This window comes from Orcinus orca, chromosome 7, assembly GCF_937001465.1.
Source record: "Orcinus orca chromosome 7, mOrcOrc1.1, whole genome shotgun sequence".
Classification (NCBI taxonomy): domain Eukaryota; kingdom Metazoa; phylum Chordata; class Mammalia; order Artiodactyla; family Delphinidae; genus Orcinus; species Orcinus orca.
The window spans coordinates 100,697,533-100,716,999 of NC_064565.1; the positions used below are offsets into that span (position 1 = coordinate 100,697,533).

Below are 19,467 nucleotides of genomic sequence, written 5' to 3' on the forward strand. Positions count from 1 at the left end.
GTTCCAGCGACCAGAGGGAGTTACTATCATGTTGAATTATTTCACAGATTCTTTACTCCTCTGATAGAGGCAATAAGGAGATACAGTTTAAATCAGTCCATTTGGCAACCTCTGAGAAACTGGAAAATTTGGTCAATGATCAACACTCAGCAAAAATGAGATTTTTGAATTATTGTTAGAAGCTTCAGTGATTCAGCCTCTCCCTGTTCCCCATGACTGTGAATAATCCCAAATTTGTTATAGGACCATACAGGCCTTCTTAGGCCAGAGGATGTTTGCCAGATATTTCTACTCTGGGTGGTTACAAAATCAACATCTAATAACAACTCAGACCTCTTGGGGTCAAAGGCTCATACTACACCCAGATGTGCAGAGAAAGTGTGGCTTCTTCATGTTTCTATAACCGATATGATCGTCCCCAGATGCCCACGTGTGTTGAGAAAAGAAAAAAGTAAATGTAATCCAATTGGGTCATTTCAGTCAAATGCAATAATTTAAACAATGCTTTTAAGTAAAATGCTCAGGTTCTCAAACTTTGACTTTTTTTATTGAAGTGTAGTTGATTTACGATACTGTGTTATTTTCAGGTGTACAGCACAGTGATTCAGTTATACAGATATATGTATATATCTGTATTCTTTTTTCTATTATTTTCCATTATAGTTTATTATAAGATATTGAATATAGCTCCCAGTGCTATACAATAAATCCTTGTTATTTATCTATTTTACATATGGTAGTGTGCATCTGTTAATCCCATACCCCCAATTTATCCCTCCACCCCCCTTCCTTTTTAGTAACCATAAGTTTGCTTTCTATGTCTGCAAGTCTGTTTCTGTTTTATATATAAGCTCATTTGTACTATAATTTAGATTTCACATATAAGTGATATCTTTGTCTTTCTCTGTCTGACTTATTTCACTTAGTATGATAATCTCTAGGTCCATCTCAGACTTTGACTTTGTTACTCTCCTGTCCTTTCCTTTCCCAGTATGGTTTTTATGCATATGAGCATGGCTTATTATGTCCAAAAATCAGTGGGAAGAGAAGAGGTTCTTGAATCCACGTGGTGTCCCCTGAATCCTTGTTGACCATTGCTATAGAAAAGGACCTTTTAGGAAGATTTTCTATCCTGGGAGATCTGCTGACTTTGGCTATTCAGGGCATTAGCTGGTAGAGCTCATGGTTTAATCTTTCAGCCCACAATCCCTCCCTGGTTGGCCTGGCCCTACCTGGGCTCCTGCTGTCTCTATGGATATATTGCTGAGGTCTAGCTGGAACTTCCTCTGGTTTTGACTCAGATGACGCATTCCATAGCTACAAGTCTCTTTAGCCCTGTTGCATAAATCCACTTCCATTCCCTCAGTAAGCTCCTTTTCAGCCTCTTAGCCAATTTCTCATTCCCACTTGCAAGCCTGAAGGTTCACATCCTGCTCACGTTACACAGGAATCCAGGGCACCTTGAGAGAACAAAATCCAGGCTTTCTCTCTCCCAAACTAAGGGGCATCAACAGTTTGATTTTGTTGTGGCCACCCCTGGGTTGGTGCTTTTCAGGTGAGCTTCTCCAAAAGACAGGAGAGATGTTTTGCTGCCTTCAAACTTTATTATATCTAGATACTTGGGATGCCTAAATCCTTGCCCCACCTACCATCCCATCTCCTGCTCAGCATCTCCCTTCTCGTCTCTCTTTTTCTTCATTTCTTTTTCCCAGAGTCCCTTGAAGAGCAAACACAAGTGGTCCTTTTCTATTCTATATATTCCTTCAATCCCAGTTACCTATCTTAGAATCTTACAGGATTCTTTACTTGTGTTCCTCCCTTTGTATCATCATTTGTGGCATAAGGTTGAATAACGAGTGCAATCTAAAAACTGTATCTATTGGATCTCGAGCCTTGAAGTATTTTCTTTTAAGTGGTGACAGACAACTTCTGTTCTTTCTCTGTAGGTCCAAATACATTATCAAGTCTAGAGGAAATAATATTTTGCAAATCTGGTTTATTGGTTTTCAGTATTCATATAACCATTGGAAAAAAATTTTTTTTAAGTCGTATGACTACAAAATGGCATGCAAATGCTAAAAATCTGCAAATTTTAGAAGGATGGTGTACTTGACAAATGCTTGAAGGTAGGGAGGGTGGTCAGAGAAAGGTGGAAGGAAGTGACTGCATGCTGAATTCCTTGTACATTTGGGGGATATGAAAATACATCCTAATTTTTTCAATGAAGAAATAGAGGTTTTCATAAATTGTTTAAAGTGATAAATATACCTAATGGAGGCGTTACTAGAAATAAGCTAAATTTCTCATCTATGACAGTATCAGAAGATGCTATTTAAGGCTAAAAAATAAAAAAAAATAGAGGTAAAAGCATGTAATTTACATTTATGGAGATAACCCGCAGAAGATCTAAAAATAGAAAACACTTTAAATGTTTACCTTTGAGGAGTAGGACTGTGGGGAAAATTCGTTTTACTTTTCATTTTTCAATTTCTCTGAATGATTTATTCCCCACTGAGAACATCCTCCTGGAGAGGTAATAATTGACACAGGTCCCAAAGATTGAAACCATAGGAGACAGGAAGTGGGTGCTATGGGGGCTGAGGTAGGCTGTCCTCAGACCCAGAGAATTGGTCTTGAGGAGTGTGCACTGCAGTGTTCTAAATGCTCTTGGAAAGTTGTTGCCCAACAACATTACACTTCAATTATTTTTACTATCCTCCACCTCAAGTCTCCTAACCACACAAAGAAATTCACCTAAATCCCCAAGCCACTTACCCAGACTCAACATGCAAACATTTCCATGAGCTGAGACAGAGAGAGGTAAAATAATATGTGTTTGCTATGTCCTTTCTTTCCAAATGCGTCCAAAGCACTTGTTTTCACTTGCACATTGAGTACCAAAAGGTTGGGCGGCCATTCCTTTCCTCTCTGGAGACTAGGAATTTTACTTTTAGCAAAGGTTTTAATTCCCTTAAAATTCCATTTCAACAAATTATGTAGGAGAACCCTAGTGTGTGTTGTAAATTTTGCATATGCAGCAAATTGTGATTTTTGGTTAACCAGCATCAGGGATAGAGCAGGGTTTTTTAACCCTCTGACCATCTTCACTCATCTTCCCCACCCCAACCCCCTGCCTCTGGCAATCACAAATCTTATATCTAAGAGTAGGGTTTTTTTGTTTGTTTGGGGGGTTCTTTTTAGGTGCCACATATAAGTGAGATCATATGGTATTTGCCTTTCTCTGACTTATTTCACTTAGCATGATGTCCTCAAGGTCCATCCATGTTGTCACAAATGGCAGGATTTCCTTCTTTTTATGACTGAATAGTATTCCATTTTGTATATATATATATATATATATATATACACCACATTTTCATTATCCATTCAACCATTGATGGACACTTAGATTGTTTCCATGGCTATTGTAAATAATGCTGTAACAAACATAGGGGTGTAGACATTTTTTTGAAACAGTGATATCGTTTTCTTCAGATAAATACCCAGAAATGGAATTGCTGGATCATATGGTAGCTTCATTTTTAATTTCTTGAGGAACCTCCATACTGTTTTCCATAGTGGCTGCACCAATTTACATTCCCACCAACAGTGTAGGAGGGTTCCCTTTTCTCCACTCCCTTGCCAACACTTGTTATTTGTTGTCTTTTTGGTAACAGCCATTCGGACAGGTATGAGGTGATATCTCATTGTGGTTTTGATTTGCATTTTGCTGATGATTAGTGAGTACTTTTCATGGCCATTTCTTTGTCTTTGGGAAAATGTCTATTCAGGTCCTCTGTCCATTTTCTAACTGGTTTGATTGTTTTTTCTATTGAGTTGCATGAGTCCTTTATGCACTTTGGCTATTAACCCCTTATCAGAAATATATTTGCAAACACAGTTCAGCTCTTTAACCACTACCAGTGATACTCAGTGATGAGCCCACACTAGTGGTCTTATAATGCCTACTGACCTTTGTTGCAGGCTTGGGAGCCATATAAAGGAAGAATAAACCATGGGCCTGACTTCCAACAAATTCATAGACTAGGACTAGAGCAAGGTTCACCTTTATGATTTACTGTCACTGGAGCCCAAAAGCCCAGCAATGGAGACTAATATCCTAAATAATGATATTTCTATGCAGTAAGAAAAATGCAACCAACCATTGTAAGACTGCATTGTCACTGCAGTCACAATGTCTGGCCCATCTTCAAGGGAAGGGGAATCGGGCTCCAATATAGAGGAATGAATTGGAATGAGGACAAAGCCGACATGTCAGTCATCAGATGTGAACACTGAAATCTGAAAATGGGGGCAAGCGGGGATAGATGGAGAGAATACAAGACAGAGAGAGAGAGAGAGAGAGAGAGACAGTGGAGAAGAAGTAGGAAAGAGGACACAGAAAGAAAGAGAGGAGAGAGAGGGAAAGAGTGCATGTGTGCCTGCACACGCATGCATGAGTGTGTATGTGTGTGTAGGTGGATGACATACAGTGAGAGAGAGAGAGATGGAGAGAAAAGAGATAGGGAGAGAGAAAGATGAGAGAAGAGAAAGAAAGAGTGCATGTGTGTGTGTGTGTGTGTAAAAGGATGACAAAGAGAGAGAAGAGGAAGGGAAAAAGAAAAAAAAGTTGACACTTGAAAAGCCTTTCCTTATGTTGAGGCCACAGTAAATCAGACAATAATGAAATTCTGTACAGATTAAATGCCCGACAGAAAACTTGGAAGCAAATGAGGAATTATATCACAAAACCTCAGTGTCATGTAAATCTCACTGAACAGGGAAATCAAAATGTTAGCAACAATTACATTCTTCTTATAACAAAATTGGTTCTGAAAATGGAAAAAAGAAGAATGGAAACACTTCTGCAAATGATTAAAGGGAGAGCGGGGATCGTGGTGGGGGGAGCTGGGAAAGGAGGGAGGGGTGTGCTGGCAGCGATAAATATAGAACCATAATTTAAGAGACAGTAGGAAACGCTTTGTGTGTATTAATTGGAAATGCATTCTAGAGGATGCAGTTTGTTCACCATGAATATTGTGACCTTGGGTTCCTTGAGGGAATGTGGGCTCCACCCTGTCCCCATGGTGAAGGGAAGAAGAAAGAAACCATGTCATTCAATGGATGAAAGAGGCTCCAATTTATATGGTGGAAGGAACCATTTGTTTTGTTTTGTTTTTGTTTCCTGTTTCATTCTTTGGATTAAAGAGAGAAACACTGTGGGACTGCAGCAAAGCCATCTTGTTTGCCAAGGAAAGAGTCTCAGAGATGGGATGGTTTGAGAACAGCCTCACCCCATGTTAGAGTGACAAGATGGATTCTCTTTTCTGCTCTTGGTGGCCAAAGATCCTGGTTAATCAAATGAGCATTTGGCCCAAGGGAAATGGAAATGTTGGGAACTGGCTTTGGGAAGAAGATTCCTCCTGCTTATCAGGGCCAGTTTCTCTTTCTCCGGGGACCTGGCGCTGGCAGTGACGGCGGTTCCTGGCTCTGTGTCTCAGAACAGAAAAGAATGGGTCAGACTGTCTCTGGTAAACTGCAGAGTGGAGGTCTGTTATGCATCTGGGCTGAAACCCTTGGCTTTTGAATGAGAAAAATGGTAAAGGATAATCCTTCAATAAATTTCCGCCAACTAACTTGCACTTCGTCACTTGGTTTTCAGATCTCCCTGTACTTCCATCCTTTCTCACACATCTTGCAACACAACTAGAGCATTTTAGAGCTTAAGCCTCAAAGATGAGCTGGGGCTGTGATGCCCAAGTGATAGTTGTACCCCAGATGCAAGGGAGGTACATGGAGAGCACAGCATAAAGCTGATAAAAACCCAGGCTCCCAAGTCATCCCAGACCCACCTAATCAGAATCTCTGGGAGTGTTGGGACCAGGAAATCTGCATTTGTAACAAGCTTCCAAATAAGCCTCACATGGTTAGCCCAGCCCCCAGTCTCCACACAAGCACTTGGGGGCCATTGAACACCAAATCCCTTATTATAACCATGGAAACTGAGACTCAGAGAGGGAAGTCACTGACAAAGGTCACATACATCTGAGACTAGAACGCAAGTATATCACTTCTCAGTCCAGAACCTTGATACTACCTGCAAGCTCCTTCAAAGCATGAGTAAAACCTGAATCTTGTTCACCACCTATGTCAGGCCTAAGCCTGTCTCTAGGTATGCCACATTTGTGATAGCCGTAATGATGGTGATGATGATATGATGGCAGCAATCATGTTAGCTAATACTTACACAATATTTACTATGTATTTGACCCTGTAGAATAATCTATTTAGTCCTCAAAACAATCCCATGAGGTCAGCACTATAATTTGCCCATTTTACAGCTTGGAGAATTGAGGCACAGAAAGGTCAGGGAAGTTTTGCAAGACCACACAGGTAGAAGAAGGTAGGACTGGGATTCAAGCTCAGCACTGGCAGAAGACAGGAAGTACCAACTTCCTCAACACATTCTCACGTGCATTTTAGCACCTCTCCTTTTGGTCATACAATATCATTATAAATTATAAAATATCTCTTGGTCTCAACTACCCCCTTTACTGCCCTCCCTACCTGCTTATAGGTACCACAGAGGATGGCAGCACTATCCTGGGATGAAGGAGAAACACTCAACAGGAACCCTATGCCAGGAGGGTCTTTTAGGAGTGGGCCTGTGGGCCAGGCATACAGCCAATTATTGTCATGCCTTCTTTCCCCCTCCCCCAGGTGCTACAAAATTGAAAACAGGACTCAGATGAGGATCAAAGTAAGCAATAGCTTTGTTTCCCTGCCCCCAGATAGAGGGGTTCTGGTTTACTATGCTTGATTTACTCTAGTTTACTCTGTTTACTATGTTGGAGGACATGACTCAAACCTTCTTTGATTCCAAAAGTTCTACAGGAAACTTCCTTTCCACCACCATCCCCAGCCCCCATAATCCAGATACAAGGATCTATCTTGCAAAAAGTAAAGAAGGCAGAGCAAACTCTGAGCCAGTTATTATGAGAGAAGAGCCACCAAAACCAATGACCTTGGACATGATCTCACCAATCAGATGAGTCATTCTTCCTCCTTGCTTTTTGGAAGCTGGAGCAGGCAGTAGGTAAGGGTTATAGGGGGAGGAGCCAGCAGTGTTTCTCCAGTTCTATTCCCTCCAGGGTGATGTAACAGAAGTCCCTCCTCCTCTACAGAAGTACACAGAGTCAAATAATGGGTGTTGTCTACTAATCCCAGGCCTTGTCTCTGATCTACTGCGGGACTGTCTATGTACTAATTATCCCACAAGTGCAGAGGGTCTTTGAACTCTATTTCCCTAGTGGAGCTGATTTTTCTTGAGTCATTCATACTCCCTTCCATTCCCTTCTGTGACCAAGGGAACTTTGAATCATAGAATAAACCCAAGCCTATGACCCAGGCATGAAAGCAATGCCTTTGAGCACATATAGATCACTTAACTCAATATTGTTCCATTGCCTCTGACCAAAATGGAGAGTTCAGCAGAAAGCATCAACCCAGTATGATATGACATGATCTTGGTTTTCCTCACTTGTTCAAAATAAGAGCAAATACCCTTGAGTGGAAAGAGAAGCAGGACAGGGAGATTTTAGAAGTGTCTTAGGGAACACTGAGAATCATCACTACCGCTTGAGGCCAGAACTCAGTCCATGGAAGGCGCTGCTTATCTCTAGGGATGCCACATCTGCCTTCCTGCAGCATCTCAGCAGGAAGCTCTTAGCTTATGATCCGCCTCCGCAGCCTCCTGGGAAAGCTGGATCATGAGCATTTGGGATCATTTCATATTTCATAAATGGGCTTAGCTCATACTCAGGAGGTCAACTGGAAGGCCTACTGGATTTGATTATGCTGGAAAGCGAGGCAGCCAGAAACATCTCACATGGAGCAAGAGAGAAGCAGCCTGGAGAGAGCAAGCAAGGAAAAAGGAGATTTGATGGGATGTGAGTCATGCTACTCAGAATGAGGGGCTAAAACCAGGCAGCACCCCGAGGAAACAAAATAGCAATCCTTGAGCCAAACAGAATCTAAAGGAGATTCTGGTCCCAATCCATCCCCAGGAAGGCTTTGAGAAGCTAGTTGGGTTTATACCACATTGATGAGTGCAAAATAAGCCATGTAAAATGGCACATACTCCTGTGTCCCAATCCTAAAAAAAATTGTGGTAAAGCTACAAAAGAGATCAATAGAGTTGATATCTTTCTCTTATGTTATTTGTTCTGAGTTCTGTGTCTATAGAATGAGGCTCACAGATTTCATCCAAAGTTGACTCAAGGAAGATTTTCTTGGGACAAACAACAAGAATCCATGTGAAAGCGTGGAGGAGCGACACTGACAAAAAGTCACAGAGATAAAATAAATGAGGAAGTGATGAGCTTAAATTCTCTATGACAACATAGATTCATGGAACAACGGAAGGAACATGATGACTAAACCAACACCGGCCTGTGAGACAGGTAAGGATTGGGTTTTTATTAATCCTGTGGCAAAGACTACTCATTATTCTCCAATATCTCTTCTCTCTTTCTTTCTTTCTTAATAAGATTTTTAGCAAGATTTTTAGCAATATTGCTACTCATAATAAAGATTAATTTTTCAGTCTCTTTTGCAATGTGTGGCCAAGGGGCTAACTTCTTGGTGGTGGGATATAAACTCAAGTGTCATGTAGCAGCCCATGGGAACCTCCCTTAGAAGTCAGGCATGCCCCCTCAATCCCTTCTTTATCCTCCCTTTTTCCGTGTGTTGCCTTAAATATAGAGGGTACCATCTTGGCCATGACGGCAAGAGCCACATCCCAGGGACAGTGACGTGATGAGCCCAGTGGAGGCTTAGTCCTCAAGAATGTTATGGAGCAGAATTATCACACTGGTCCTAAAAGGCCTACCTTCAAACCTTTTGTTTATTCTTCAAGCAAGACAGCCTATACCCTGAAATGGGTGACTGTATATTTAGGACCAGGTTTTGGCTGCAAGTGGCAAAAAACCTAAACTAACTGTCATGTAAACGGTTTATTTCTCTCTCACATAAACAAAAGTCCACCTCCTGTATTTTAAATCATTTTCCTCTTTCTCTAAAAATAAAGATCATTATCAGGTAACATAGTCAAACCTCTTTTCTCAGAAGTAAATTATCCCAATTCAATCACTCCTCTTCAACTGTAGGCTTCCTTTCACCCTTGGGTCTCTGCATTGTCCCCTCAATATCTGCCTTCCCACTCCTTCCCATATCCTTTTTGAGTTTAGGAGTGTACAAGATTCCAGTCAGAGGCTAAAAGTGCCTTAAGTCAAAGCAAAGCTCCAGGAAATCCATAGAATCAGGCAGATGACTTGAATGTGGGACCAGCAAGCCAGCAGAGGGGCAGACTGGATTCAACCCAGCTCAGTGCTCAGAATTCTGGACATGACCCTGGAGGCAGGGCAGCCCCAAGGAGAGAGAGAGAGAGGGAGTGGGACTCCTGCGCATGAAAGCCCACACGCTTGAGCAGCCCTGCAGGCTGGAGGCCAAGATGCACGCCACCCTCAGCTGCCTCCCAACCCTGATGACTTGGGATCCCCGAACCCCCTGTGCTTTTTCATTACCCGACCCAAAGACCTTTGAGGCAAATAAAGTTCTCCATGTAGGGTGAAGTTATTGAAGCGAAAAATAATAAACTTTCATGAGTATGTTTCAATTTTCACTTTTGTTTATGGCCAAAGGTGTTTTTTATTTTAATAATCGCTGCTGGAACCAGGGCAAGCCACATGCTGCTGAGTTTTTAAAGAGAAGGGGAGGGAGGAGAGAGAGAGAGTGAGTGTGAGCGTCTGTGCTCAGCTGTAAATTTCCCAACAGCTCAACTCTAATCCTCCTGGTTTTCAATCCCACCCTTAAAACCGTAATGATAGCAAAAGGGGTAAAATATTATCTGGACCACGCTCTGTTGACAGCTTGCCCTGGCCTCACTTTAGTCATGACAAGCAATTTTAATGTGTGTGTCTGTGTGTGTGTGCGCGCGCACGTGCATGTGTGCTTTAGGAGAGAAACATCAGTGTTCTTTGGTCCCATTTCATAATGGAGAGTGTGTAAAAGGGAAGGAATTTGGAGGAACCAGACTCCTTCCAGTTGGACGTCAACTTGACCGTTGTTTTCAGCTCACTTTTATCTGGCAGAGTTTCTGTTTGCTTTTAAATGTCAGAAAAGGTTAAGAAGCCTTTGAAATCTGCAAGAGATTTCCTAGACTTCTGGGGAGGATGCCCACCCTATAATAGCAGAAATTGATTATCCCTCCCCACCTTTGAAATTGCTTTTTAGAAAGAACATATCTGAGGAACCAAATGAAAGACGAAGGATTAAAGTAAATGTTCGTTTGTGGATCTGAGTATTTTACTGCAGAATGAGTGAACCTAGAGATATTCAGATGTTATATTTCTTTCTGTCTTTTTCATCTGTCCTGGCTCACATTTTCCCAAATCATGTAGATTCGAGAGAAAATATTGTGACTAGGAGAGTATTAATATACTTTCTCCTTGGCCGTAACTCTGAAGCCTGCGCCAATAAAAAAGGACTTAGGGCCCCACGTGACCGTGGAGCGCCCCCCCCCCCCCGCCCCAAGTCTAGAAGGAGCTCCTTTTAGCATCATAGCTGCTTAATAAAGACAAGAGAACTGACTGAGTGGCCACCAGCCCTGCAAGTCTTAGTAGGCTTTCGTATGCATTGTGTGCCAGCTTGCAAACCGCCGTCAGGGTACACAGGAAATCGACCCATGTGAGGGGATAATAACAAAATGTATAGTTTGAGGTGCTATCTGATGTGCTTACATTCAATCCTCCCAAGAATCCTGCACCTTCCCCAAAGCAGAGACAAAGTTTAGGGGCTCACAGAGGACCAAAGCCCATCCAGACCTCAGGCCATTTATCCACATGGGTGTCTGCAGACATACCCTTTGAGCACTCAGTCACCCATCAATCCAAGCAGATTTGCTAACATAGGTGCCATTCTGCTGTCTCTGTGCCATGCTGAGGCTCGGAAAAAGCAGGAAGTCACCTTCTGCTGAGACTCACAATATAGACATTCCTAACCTGAGGTCCTGTCTCGGAAGCAAGGCCTCTCTTTCCTGTACGACCAAAGGTAAAAATCTCATCATTATCTCATCCATTTTCTTCTCTACTTCTGCCTGGGGTGGGGGGGTATTTTCTAGTAATGGTTCCCCCAGGCATTTTTACTGTGCTTTGAGTCCTCTCTATTTCCCTGAGATAGTGGGCTTTATAACTATGTATGGTGATGGATAACTAGACTTATCATGGTGATCATTTGTCAGTGTATACAAATATCAAATCATTATGTGCACACCTGAAACAAATATAATGTTACATGTCAATTATACCTCAAATTTTTTTAAAAAACTGGAGCTACAGATAGTTTGTTTCTGTTCTCTGGCACTACCTAGGCCTTACCTTGCCCCAAGAACATTCTACTAGGTAGAAAAAGGTGTGTGTGTGTGTGTGTGTGTGTGTGTGTGTGTGTGTTCCCACTCACACGAGCACATGTGGCACGTAGGTGCAGGGGGATGGATGGAGTAAACTATTGGAGGGAAAAAGTCAGTTAATATCTTGACACGTTCCTACTATGTTTATAAATTGTATCCCCAAAAGTTGATAAACTCTCAATACTCTTAGCATTAATAGAATAACTGTAGAAAATTGTCATTTTCAGCTCTTAGAAAACAATTAGATAAACTGAGTGATATAGATGCTTAATTTCTCTGAAATTGCTCCTGCTGAGTTCTGACTCATCCATGAGTTTAGTAAACTGGAGTAGAACTGGAGTTGGAAGGACCCTTGACTGTCTCATGCAAGCCCCCAGGAGGGCATTGAAGAGACACGTCCTGAAGTGACCTCCGGAGTGCCGCCAGCCCTCTGCTCTGGAGGCCAGGCCACATCACTGTCCCAGGAGTAGGTGGTGGTGTGCACGGGCCAGGTGGTCAACATCAAGAGCAGCGGGAGGAGGGTGTGGTGGTACCGTGACACTCAGCAGTCACCAGTTTTCCAAACACCAAGTCCCATCCCAGAGCAATAGAGCTAATCTCGCAACTTGGAATCTGAAAAGGGAAAGGCACGAGTCAGACTAGCCTCACAAAGCCACAAGGTGCCAATTTCCACCTCATCCCTCAGTCATAATCCTCCAGGCCTCAGATCACTCAAGCTAACCACTACTGCCAGCCTCAGGCCTCCTCCCACCCCCTTAGTCCCAGCACAACCCAAGACTCCTACTAGAACGTGCAGAACAACAGGCCAAAGCTGTGGGGTGAGGGCTGCACTGGGTACCACGTAATTTATATCTCTAGGCAGAGCAAGCCTTTGTAAAGTGCTGAGCCCCCTTAAATCTAAATGTCTCCAGCTCTATTCTACTATTATCCTTGCCCTACTCCACTTCTTGGCATCCCTCCTCCCCATAAGGTCAGAACATTCCTGCTCGCATCACTTCCAGAAGATAGCTGTCGATAAGCAGAAGCTGAACTTGAAGTTTTAAGGCCTACACTGGAGCCCAGGCCCTGTCAATAGCTGGATGATTCTGGGAAGCTCGGTACTCGGCACATGCCAGACCTCTAATAAATGTCTGTGCGTCTGAATCCATCAGGATCTCAGAAAGATTCTGTTATCAGTAACTCGTACCTCAACCACGTTATTTGTTCTAAAGTGTGGCTCCCAACTTTTTATAAGTGTGAATATCATTTTTTAAAGCCAAGAAATTTCATAGACCATTAATATCTATTGATTGAGAATACCTCAGAACCCAAAGCTATATAAATTCAGCACTCCTCTGAACATGAGTTGCGTTGTTAATCACAACTGCAGCTACTCGATTAAAAATCATAGTACACATACGTGCAAAGTTTACCATCCATTCAGTCAATGACAATTTTTTGTTTAAAATGCAGATTCCTGGACCCACTCCCAGAAACTCTAATTCAGTGGTTTTGGAAGTAGAGTCGTGGAATCTGATTTTAACGCTCAGTGGGCTTTTTAAATGGTGGTCGTTCCCTGACCACTCTTGAGAAATACTATTCCAGGGGGAATTACCCTTGAATTATCTGTCTACCTACTGTGTAGACAGATAATTTATAATTATCAGCTCTTCCTAATTTAACTGAACAGCTGTTGTTCAATTTGGTATTAGCTTTGCTCATCATCTATCCTTCACGTTTTCTGAAGTCTATGAAGGTAACCATGGGAAATATTGGCTTGATGGCTTGGTGCTTGGTGCTAAATGATTGAATTTAGTGCCTTGTGAGTGTCCTCCATTAAAGTAACATGATTTCCAATTGTCTGTCTTTCACAGTAAACACTCAAGGCCTGCGATCTTGATTTCTAGCCCTGCAAAGAGAAATTGCAAGAGGTTTGTGTTACTTCTCATTGGCTCTATACCAATTTTACAAACTCAGTTTTGGCCAGAGTTATTCCCTTAATTGTGTGTCTTCCAAATCATACAACCTAGAGATCCATAGCTGGACAACTCGTGTAGTACTAGAAGTTTAGCTTCCCTTCTACAATAAACGTGGGGATGACCATAGCATCACTGTTCTTGATCTGGACATGGCATTTGGCTCGTCCGTTCAGGAGTCCATAGCGAATACGGATGGTTTCAGAATCCTTTTTGTCTAAAGAGAAAAGGGATTTTCTCCTTTCATAATGCCATGGATTTTCCAACATGATTATTAAGAGTTCTGATGAGTCAAATTTAGGCTGGGTTTCTGGCTCCATGTAACTCCCACATTCTTTGAGTTTGGGCTTCCTCTAGAATTCATCAAATCTACGTCCCACACTGACTCCAATTTCTATATTATACTGGAGGTCTGAGGAGCACAGCAAGAATCTGTTTACCTAGCCCAAGTTTCCATTTAACTCAGAAAACAGAGCTCTTAATTTATATTTCCTTTGACAAACAATGGTTTAACTTACAGGGGAAAGGCGTCTCAGGAACTTGGACTAACTTAAGAGGAGAACTAAATTAGAGGTTAGATAAATCTCAGCCTTCCCAATTCAGCCAGGTTCTGCCATCTCCAGTTACTATAAACAATTGTGATTTTGAAAGTGTTGAAAAAAAATACATTGACAACCTCCCCCAAAGGAGAAAGGGATTATAAGAACATTTCGAGCCTCTGTGATGCTCAGTAGTGATGTGGCTATACAGGACAATCTGAGCCCCAGACAAGCAAAGACACCTCAATACTATTCCACTGAGCCCTTGGAATGGGGAGTAAATTGTCCCAATGTTTGTAATTTGTCTGGTAAGTCTTGTTATGAGATGTATAGTGAATTCATACAATACTAGGCAATGTCTTCTGGAACTAACTCTCTTTATCTCTTCTCCCCACCCCACACTTCCCACACATGGGAAAGGTATATTTTCATCCCACTTTGCAAGCATTTGGAGAGTACCTACCTTGTGCTAGGAATTCCATGGGCAAAAATGTTGAAGATAAGGGTCAGAGAAGACGTGTAATATGAGATCTGCTATTCAGCAATAGAAACACAACAGCATACTTTTGTATGCTTCTTATGAAAGAGGAAATCACTATTCCTGTTTTTCCAACACAGACAAACCAGAGAGGGGTCCTGATTATCTTTGACTCAGCTTCAGTGGCTGAGGTACATCTCTATGATGTTCTCTTTATTTCTGCAAAAGTGCAGTGACCATCACCTATCCAAATTTTCCAATTTGAGGAAATCACTACCACCCCTAGACAAAAAGCTTCAAGGACTCCTAAAGTTAAACTGGGAAAAGGTGGGAGTGTGCTTTTCTCACCTGTGACTTTGGTCAAATCTGTTCCCCCACCCTGGGTCCTTGGTTCCCCAAATGCACAGAGAGGAAATCAAACTAGACCTCCAAGGCCCCTTCCAAATGGGGTGGTCCTCAGGTCTGCAGACTCCCAGCCCTCACAGCTCCTTCTCTACCCTGTGATAAGACCCTGAGTCCTCTGCACTTCTTGGTTTCCCCAACCAGGCCTCCATACTCTCAGAGGAAAAGAGACAGAATAAATAATCTGCACTAAAAAATCAGAGTCCAGCCATTACTTGGGTGACTATCTCCTGCTTGGGAGTGGGGTGGTCTTTGCATTTTAACAAGGCCCCTGGGATTTCAACATCCATACAGCCAATTGAAGAAAGGAAGGGAAAAGGGAAGTATAGACTTCTTGGAGACCTTCAGCTCATCCCTTAAGCCCCAATGTGCCATTTTTATTAACAAATGGTCCTAGAAAGTCCTATTTCATAGATGAGGGAGACAGTCATGGTCTAGAATCGTTATAAGAGAAAAAAGGAGAAAAAAAAGACTGGTGGGAATTACAGCAAAAGTAAAGATTAGACCAAAAAGGCTACTGTTTAGGATATGCAAGGAGAAAAAGAACTCAGATGATCAGGGATGGCAAGTGTGTATCCAGCAGGCTGCCAGCCCTGGAAGACTTGGCTAAATGATCAGAGCTTTTCCTGCTGTCTCAAATTGCTTCTCAATGCAGCCTCCAGGAGCTGCCATCATTGATCTGTTGGTGGAGGATGTTGAACCTCCTTGCCATCCATTAGGTTACACTCGGCAATTTTAGACCCTGGCAGACAGAAGTTAGAAAGAAGCCGTGGAGCTCCTCTGACATCTTGAGGATGATAACAAAGAGCTACCCTGATGCCTACTTACCAGAGCCATTGCCAGAGATAGAAGTGCATGAACCATGGTTCATCTCAAATTCTAAGCGGTCAGAGCAGTGCGGTACTCTTCCTGCCATTCCAGATAGAAGCCACCTCTACATTCCACCAGGTTTCCATCTAGTTTCTCCCTGAGAACTTCCAGTAGCTGGGAACTTGTTAGTTTTGAGACTGCTTCACTGTTAGACAGCTCTATTAGAAAGGTTTCCTTGAGCTGAGAAAAAGTTACCTCTCTAACTTGTACCTACAGAGCCCAGCTCAGTCCTCTGAGGCCACACAGGAAAAATACATAACTCCCTTCCTTGTGCCAGTTTTTAAACCTTGGTGTCATGTCTCATGTCTCCCTCCATCCTGTCTTCCATAGACCAGGCATGCCTGGGTCCTTCAGCTGTTCTCCATCCAGCATGCTTTCTAATCTAACCTGGGATGGTACTTCTTACGACTGTGGAGAATTGATGGTATCATTTCAATCAGAGACAAAGGATAATTTTTCCCCATTTTGATTCTAAAAGATAAAATTTTTGCTATGTCACTAGGACATGTGACCTTGGGTAGGATGTATCCTCTCTCTGAACTTGGAGGAGTTTGAACTTCATGGACCCTCCCACCCTTTACAAATCTGAGGAAGTAAGAACTGGCATCATCTGCTGAGCCCATACTCTTGAGGGCTATCCACCAGTGAAATGTGAAGAATACTTCAGTCATTGGGGGAGAAGCAGAGGATCCTGCTGGTGGTACTGTAAGCCTCTCCAATGCTTTTCTGTACAGAAGAACTTTACCTTTGTCCCTCCTATCTTCACATACATCCCCCTAGTGTTCCTCAGCAACTTCTGTTCTCCTTTACAGCAGCTTTCCATTATCTATGTTTCATCTGGTTCAGAGAGAAACATGGGGATTTCATCTCCAGAACTAGGCTACAATGCAAGCATTTAAGCTTTGATACCTAGGAAATTGGGATTGCTTCTCAGCCTTTTAGCTAAGATTAACTGTAGTATTTGTCCTTACCAGTTTAATAGCAAGGAAATTTGGTAAAAATCCTGGAGATAGTGTTGAGTGATAGGAGTGCTGGGAGAAATATATACTCAGTTTACTAACTGGCCTGGGGCTATTTAAAGTCCTTATTGGAGACCAAGAAGATAAGTCCCAAAACCTGGGATAGGCTTTGGACAGGACAGAGCAGCCAGGAATATGGGAATTACAAGACCCGGACCTGAGCATAGCCAAGGAGTTCTCAACAGCTAAGGATACAAAAAATCAGGGGAAAAAAAGTCACCTATAGGGTCACTGCTATTATCTTCATGTATGATTTGTTCTCAGTCCCTTCCCATTGCCTATAACAGGGCCTGGCCTGTATCAAGTGCTCAATAAATATATGTGGAATGAATGAATCTTCAATAAAAACCTTGTTAATAGCTCTAGTTTTGCATCTTTCAGTCATTTACACAACCAACATTTATTCATCACCTTCAGTGTACTAGGTACTGTGTTAGACATGGGAGAATTTATAGATAAATTTGACATGAGCTCAGAGATCAAATTCTGGCAGGGTAGGAAGGTATTTTCCCAAGTGGCAGTAGCGCACTAAAAAGTGATCAAGATAAGACACAGTGGACACTAAATACGGGGAGACGTTATAAAGGGAGTTAACAAAACGCCTTCATGCGAAAGGACTCACTTCAACTTGTCTTACTCTGTTAGATTTGAAGTTCGATATCCCCTCCTCAGTTACAAGAACTCAGACTGGTTATTGAAACTAATATTCTTAGACATAAATTTCCAGTCGGATCTGGAGGGAAAACTTTTCCCATGGAGGTCCTTATGGCTGGCTCGCTCTCCATTTCCTGGTGAGGTGTCAACTGGCACTGCTCCGGGCAACCCGCCCTACTGTAAACTTTTCCCTGGCAGCTCACCTTTTCCCTGGACTTGCAGCTGGGAATCTCATACCTGGCTACAGCCAAAAGATTTCAGGAAATGGTGTTTTGGAAACACACCTTTCAAATGAAAACAGATAAAGCAGCTGGCAGTGGAGCCAAGGAAAACTCTTCTCTTTCTGAGAAGCCTGGAAACCTACCTGCTCTAAGACACCACTACAGCCTTTAATAAATGCAGTAGCACACACAGAGACACACGTACACACAAACGCTCAGCAACTGGGCTGCAGAGCACGCCCTTGAAAACCTGAGAAATGGTATGGCTGTCATTGCTTTTCGGAGGGCGCCATGGCTGCTAGAGCCTGCAGCCCTTCCACAAGGCCTGGATCACACACTTCCTTCTGGAGAAATCTTTATGGCTTCCTCCTTCACACTGTAGACAATGTAAACCAAGTTGAGTGGAATTTTGGTAGGCATATCTATGTTAGACACACCTTTTAGCAATCTCCAATTATAAGCCCTGGGGGCTTTGTTTCCAATTTAGTAAAAGGAAAAATAAAAGATGTGAGTTGGGACCATTTCATCTACTAGGGTGGCATTAGTAAGTTGACCCTCACTTTGTGAAAGGCAGCCGAACCCTACCAAGAAAGGCCACTTAAATAATATTTCCTTGCATGACTGTAATACATTCCAATTTATAAAGTGCTTCTACATGGCTGAGCTCAAGTGAACCTCACAACAGACCTCTGGGTAAATTGGGCAAGATGATAATCATCACCCAGTGTAGATGAGAAAACTGTGACAAGAAGTCAATGAGTGACTTGCTCAAGCGCATGTGGGAAGGAAGCTGCTAACACACCTGTTGCCGGTTGTACCTAGGCTTCTGTCCATCACTGCATACATTCTGTTCCTGTAGGGGTTCAAGGTTAATCATAATTTGAACATCAGGCAATTCAAAAAAATTACTGAAATACAGGCCTTCTGTAACCTGAATACAGGTGGGTGTCTTGGAATCCCACCTCCACAAGTCAAAGCTTCACCAAAGCACAGAATTGAATGACATGGGTTGTTTTCTAAGTTTCTTTAGAGAAACAGCACAAGTGTTTTCCTTAGAAAATCCAGAAACACAGAGACCTTCCTCTGAAAACTCTTAACATATTGCCAGTGCCACTTGTGGCAACTAAAAAGAGTCTCTCTCTCTCTCTTTCTCCATCTCCCCCCTCCATTTCCCTTCCTCTCCCTATCTCTGTCCCTCTTCCTCCCCTTCTCCCTCTCCTCCTTCTATCCCTCCCTCCCCTCCCCCTCTCCCTCCCCTCCCCCCTCCCTCCCCTCCCCCTCTTCCTCCCCTCCCCATCTCCCTCTCCCTCCCCTACTCCTCACCATGCCTTCTGCAGACACCTCACCACACTCTATCCACATTCTCTCACCATCTCCCCCCTTCACTTCTTGCTCCCTGTATCCAACTCTCTAGGAGGGCACAGACTGGAGTTGTGAGTTGAGTGGGAAGTACTGGGGTAGTTCTAGTATCCCTTGACAAGCAGTAATGATAGACACAACGCAGGGCCACAATTCTGGGAGTGTGTCATTGGCGGGAACACACCAGGGCATGGACACAGTTCTCCAGCACATCACTAGGACCAGCCCTATCTAGGCCTGAAGTGAAGACTCACAAGACAGGGAAGAAATCTCCCAACATTTGCTGAGCTGATGAGACACGAGAGTATAGTCTCTGGCAATTCAAGAGACAAGATGCTGACATTATCCCCTTAATGGAAGATGAGCAGAGGGCCGAGGGAGGAGGGTGAGTATTTCCTGAAAAGTCAATATGGAGATATCCTTAGGGGAAGGTGGGCTTTACATAAGTAAGAAAGGGATTAACCCCCAAAAGTGTCCAAGTGTTGGGGGACACTGAAGCTGAT

The 19,467-nt window shown here is 42.8% G+C and overlaps 1 non-coding gene across 1 annotated transcript; it reads left to right on the forward strand.

Annotated features, from left to right (window-relative positions):
• The first annotated feature begins 16,633 nt into the window (after nt 1–16,633).
• Nucleotides 16,634–16,829, forward strand: LOC117201879 (U2 spliceosomal RNA). The gene has a single exon (XR_004484005.1). It is a non-coding gene; the product is annotated as a U2 spliceosomal RNA (small nuclear RNA).
• The last annotated feature ends 2,638 nt before the right edge of the window (nt 16,830–19,467 follow it).